The 5,604-nt window shown below is 38.2% G+C and overlaps 1 long non-coding RNA gene across 1 annotated transcript; it reads left to right on the forward strand.

Moving 5' to 3' along the window:
• On the forward strand, nucleotides 1–4,790 carry LOC101688121. The gene is made up of 3 exons (XR_198560.2): nucleotides 1–103; nucleotides 1,403–1,611; nucleotides 4,101–4,790. It is a non-coding gene; the product is annotated as an uncharacterized LOC101688121 (long non-coding RNA).
• The last annotated feature ends 814 nt before the right edge of the window (nucleotides 4,791–5,604 follow it).

Genomic DNA, 5,604 nt, shown 5'->3' on the forward strand with positions numbered 1-5,604 from the left:
GATCAGAGCCATTAAGTGACCCAGCCAAGAACAAAGTAAATGATGGACAACCAAGAGGCAAACACTTAATGGACTCTAATGGAGAGAGTACAAATGCATTGAGGTGATTTAAACTTAGACCTGCCTGCTGATAGCATGCCTGACTGTTTTTTGTTTTTTCAAAAAAAGGGAAGAAAGTCATCCCTGAATAAAATTTAGGAGTCTGTTGCTGACATACATTTTAATTTATAAATTTATGTTTTCATTGTGACTCTGGCAGGGAAATATTCTAGTTTTTCATATGACTTTATTCTTTTTAAGTTAAGGTGATTCATTAATCATATAACTGAACAACTTGGTCTTTATGGTTTTAAAAAATATAAGTTAAGTGTTTTTATTCAAGCAAATCCAGAAATTAAGAAAAATCACTAAACCAGGCACGTGCCCTCCTTTGGGGTTTGGGAGATGTTGATGATATATGACTTTCATTTTAAAAATATATGCTTATACTAATCCACTCATAGAAAGGTAGTGTACCCAGTGGTTCAGAGCATGGGGTCTGGGGTCAGATCTAGGTTGGAATCCAGAATCCTAATCCTGTCTTACCAGCTGTGTGAGCTTGGAAAGATTATCTAACCATTCATTGTCTTGCTGTCCTCCTATGTGGAATGGAGATAAGAATGCGACTTTTGTTGTAGGGCTGCTGTGTGGATTACGATGCTTGCTTCCATCCATTAAAGATGTTGGCTAAATTGGGCGCCTGGGTGGCTCAGTGGGTTAAGCCGCTGCCTTCGGCTCAGGTCATGATCTCAGGGTCCTGGGATCGAGTCCCGCATCAGGCTCTCTGCTCAGCAGGGAGCCTGCTTCCTCCTCTCTCTCTCTGCCTGCCTCTCTGCCTACTTATAATCTCTCTCTGTCAAATAAATAAATAAAAAAATCTTAAAAAAAAAAAAAGATGTTGGCTAAATAGATTACCATCTATTTATTTATTTTATTAGTGCCCTGATCGCATTTGTATAGGGGCTTTTTGTGGGCTCTTCATTATTGTTATACTCCTGGGTTTTTTGTTTGTTTGTTTTAGAGAGAGAGAAGACGGGTGTGAAGGGCAGAGGATAAGGGAAGGAATCTTAATTTGGTTCCACGCCCAGTGCAGAGCCCCATGTGGGCTTGATCCCACCACACTGAGATCATGACCTGAGCTAAAATCAAGAGTCAGGTGCTCAACTGACTGAGCTACCCAGGCGCCCCTGGTTTTTATCACAGATCCACATAAAAGAGAAAATAGGGTTGCCCCCCTCATTAGAGAGGCTGCATTTATTCCTTGATTCACAGTGGTGTCAGGGAATCATCTCATGGGTCTGGGCTGCTGAAGAAGTGAGTGTCCTTACAAACATCACCCATCTCACTCGATTGTATTCCACAGGGCTGAACTCTGCAGTCAAGACTGGTCATCAGCGAGAAGATGAAAATATGCCTTATGGTAAGGATACTGCCAGTCTCAAGAGTGAGGGAAAGGAAGAGGCGGAGTCTTCGGGCCAGAGCTTGTACTGCATCTGAGAAATGAGAAATGAGTTGGCAACTGGGGAACGAGGTCTCTTCCATCAAGAACGCCAATTGCCAAAGTAAAATAAGGTAAGAGGAACCCTTACACTGACGATATGTTTCGAAGCTGGCAGATTGAATTTAAAGGACTTACTTTAAGTTAATCACGTGAGAATATTGAAGTCTAAATCATGAAAACTGACTATTCATTTGCAGTCATGTTTGCGTGTCAGTTACTTACTGAGAAGATAAAGGTCAGTTCTTTCTTCAGCGTTGGCTGAAAGTCGGTTGAGATCAGAGACTCAGGAGGAAATGAATAGAAGTAATGAAGCAAGACATCCTTCTTCCCACATGCCAGCAGCTTTCTCAGGTTGCCAGTTGTGAGTAATGTGAAGCATATGCAAGCAGGCAGTTAACTCTATCAAGATGAGCCTAGCCCCAGAGGGAGTGGTGGTGAAGTTGAAACTCCCACCAGTGAGCTGTTCTCTTGTTCCAACATGTATTTAGGTATCACGTTTACCCTTCCCGCCGTCATAATTTTAATGGGTTTTGATTTCCTCATGCTCCCAAAACCTTGAGGGGGAAATATGATCATCCTGAATGGACTACTTACTTTTACCTATAAACTTGTGCTTTATTGGCTTAAAAAAAATGATGAACAACAACAAAAAAAGCCCAGAAGAGAAAAATTTGCATTCTGAAAAAGAAAAAAAAAATTGAACACATCTTTTGCTTTGAAATTTTTTCCCCTTGAGTTGAATACCCATGCTTCATAAATATTCACTCAAGTCTGTTTTGACAATCAGCCTATATGAAGAAGATTCTAAAACACAACCTGGAGGTTTTAAATTTCTTCCTCTTCCTCTTCTTCTTCTTCAGATTTATTTATTTCTAAGAGAGAGATAGAGCTTGAGCAGGAGGGATGGAGAGAGAGAGAATGTTAAGCAGATTCCATGCTGAGCATGGAGCCCAATGCCGGACTCCATCTCTTGACCCTGAGCTGAAACCAATAGTCAGTGGCTTAATCGAATGCACCACCCAGGTGCCCCCTGGAAGTTTTAAATATCTTCTATGAATGAAAAGGCTTCACTGTTCTCAGAGCACCCACAAATACACCTTTGAATTTTTTCACTTTTCTTTTTCTTTAACCTAGTCTGAGCCCTACCTCTTTCCCACACCCAAGAAATAAGAGTTCATTCAACATTCCAAATGCTCATGGCAATGAACTGGGGATTTCGATGGAGGGCAAATGAAGGAAGGGAAAACTCTTTTGCTCGTGGAGTTCACATTCTAAGATTGCAAAAGCTTAGTTTCTGAAAGAAACCACTGCTCAGGGTATTAGTCAAAAGAATTTTGGAAGATTCTTGGGAAGGGTCAGTATAACAGGGTTCTATGAAAATATTCCAATGATTGAATTTTAGGTTTAAAAAGCTATAAATATCAGGGTAGACCATGTACACATTTTTAAAAAACTTATCATTGATTTTTTTCTCCTCTATCCCATTTCTTCCAAACATGAATAATCTTGACTTAGGCTTCTGATGGGTTAAAAATATATTCTGACTAACATTAAGGCCTGAATTCCACCACAGTGCTCTTATATGAATAATGCCACCCCATCCCAAATTGAAGCATGGGAAATTTGCAATTCCCTCAGAGGATTGTAAATGAGCCCATTGTCAAGCTGCCAAAGTAAATTAACTGGATTTAAAATTTTCCATAATATCTATCAGAAATTCCAATGACTAGTAATTAAAGCAGTCCTTGCTCTCTTGTGACTCATGCAGTGTGACAAAACAGTCCTAATGTGTCACCTCTCTGCTTCTGCCTGTTTGATTATGTTGAGTTGGGCACCAGGTGGCTTATCCTGTAGGGCGTCTTACAGTCTATTAAATTCTAAATGTGAAATAGAAATAAAACTCAATAAATATTTTATGGTATGTGTGAGTATATATTCCTTGAAGCCATCCCGGACCCTTAAGTTTTATACAAACAGCATTTTCTATAATAAAATAGTTTGTTATCATTATAGAAAAAAATTTAAAATACATAAGAGGGAAAAAGTACCCTCCATCCATTGCCCAGAGATAATCACTTCTAATATTATTTTTGTGTATTTAGGCCCTGAAATTTTGCTGTATATTCAGAAATAAATGTGATCATATGACCTATAAATTACACAAATGGATTTTAAATCATCTTTTTAAAAAGTGATATGGTAACATTACAGAATATTTGGAAAATAGAGAAAAAGATATAAGTAACTAGAATCCAACCCAGTGATAACCACTATTAATATTTTGCTTTTAATTATAATCTTTTTCTCTTTGCATATTCTTATATATTTAAAGGTACACAATAGTGATTTTTTGGTATAATGAGCAGAAAAATACTTCAAATAATTTTGATGGATGATAAGATGTAGAGTGGCAAATGAGGGATAATAAATTTACTTATCTTTCATAGAAAAACATCAACAATTCAGATCATTAAAAATGAATTTTAAAGAAATAAAAAAAATAAGTTTTCAGGTTACTTGGCTAAGAAACTGGTACCTACCCCCCCCTTTTTTTTTCCAGGAAACTGATTTTGTTTGTTGAAGGCAGAGGAGACAAGACAATTCTGATTTGGGGGCTTCTCCCTGTCCAGCGTTTAGCCACTGTTAGCAAGAACTGGAACCTGACTTCCACAGGTAGTCTTTTAAATATTTTAAATGGTCATCAACCACAGCAAGTGAAGGATTCCAGCTGAACTCAGGGTTGAACAATGTGGCTCAAGAAGCACCTTTTCTGGAATTATGGAAAGCCACAAACAAACCCAGAAGTAGAAGAGAAATATTTGAGAAGGTCTAACTCTATAAATACTTCTTCTCAGGCTGGCGAATGCTTCTGACAACATATATTCAATTGCATTTCTAAGACTGGAACTCAAACTACATAAGTTAAGTCTCAAGAGCCCTTTCATATAGTCGGACTATTATGGAGTTTTGAAATTTTTGATTCATCTTGGAGTATTCTATTGAGTATTTTTTTTCCAAGAGAAGTACACGTGTAGACTTTTGGGGCATTTTAGTATTGGAGAATGTCTTTGTGGATGTTCCTCAGTCATAATCCTGTCCTTATAAACTCCATAGCCATTTCTCTAATGTGTTTTGCCAATTGGGGTTGCTAGGGAGACATCTTAATTCAGCATTTTTGGGGGTGTATTTGTAAACAATTGGTAATTACTACTTCATCTGTTGTCCATATTTTTTCCTCCTTATTTTTCAATCTCGGTCCATTAAACTCACATTTTGATTCTGATATTGAAAATAAAGGACTGGCTTGCCTTTCAATCCCTAAGCATTCATTAAGGATTTGTAGACAAAAAGATTATATGTGCAATAAGATACTATGTTATGCATATATCTATATAAGACATATCGGTTCTCATGTCCAGATAGAATAGTCTCACCACCAACAGTGTGGGAGGGTTCCCCTTTCTCCACATCCTCACCAGCATCTGTCATTTCCTGACTTGTTGATTTTAGCCATTCTGACTGGTGTGAGGTGATATCTCATTGTGGTTTTGATTTGTATTTCCCTGATGCCGAGAGATATGGAATGCAAGCTGGTGCAACCACTCTGGAAAACAGCATGGAGGTTCCTCAAAATGTTGAAAATAGAACTGCCCTATGACCCAGCAATTGCACTACTGGGTATTTACCCTAAAGATACAAACATAGTGATCCGAAGGGGCATGTGCACCCGAATGTTTATAGCAACAATGTCCACAATAGCCAAACTATGGAAAGAACCTAGATGTCCATCAACAGATGAATGGATCAAGAAGATGTGGTATATATACACAATGGAATACTATGCAGCCATCAAAAGAAATGAAATCTTGCCATTTGTGACAACATGGATGGAGCTAGAGCATATCATGCTTAGCGAAATAAGTCAAGCAGAGAAAGACAACTATCATATGATCTCCCTGATATGAGGAAGTGGTAATGCAACATGGGGGCTTAAGTGGGTAGGAGAAGAATCAATGAAACAAGATGGGATTGGGAGGGAGACAAACCATAAGTGACTCTTAATC

This window comes from Mustela putorius, unplaced genomic scaffold (assembly GCF_011764305.1).
Source record: "Mustela putorius furo isolate JIRA1106 unplaced genomic scaffold, ASM1176430v1.1 tig00003863_pilon_pilon_pilon, whole genome shotgun sequence".
NCBI classification, from domain to species: domain Eukaryota; kingdom Metazoa; phylum Chordata; class Mammalia; order Carnivora; family Mustelidae; genus Mustela; species Mustela putorius.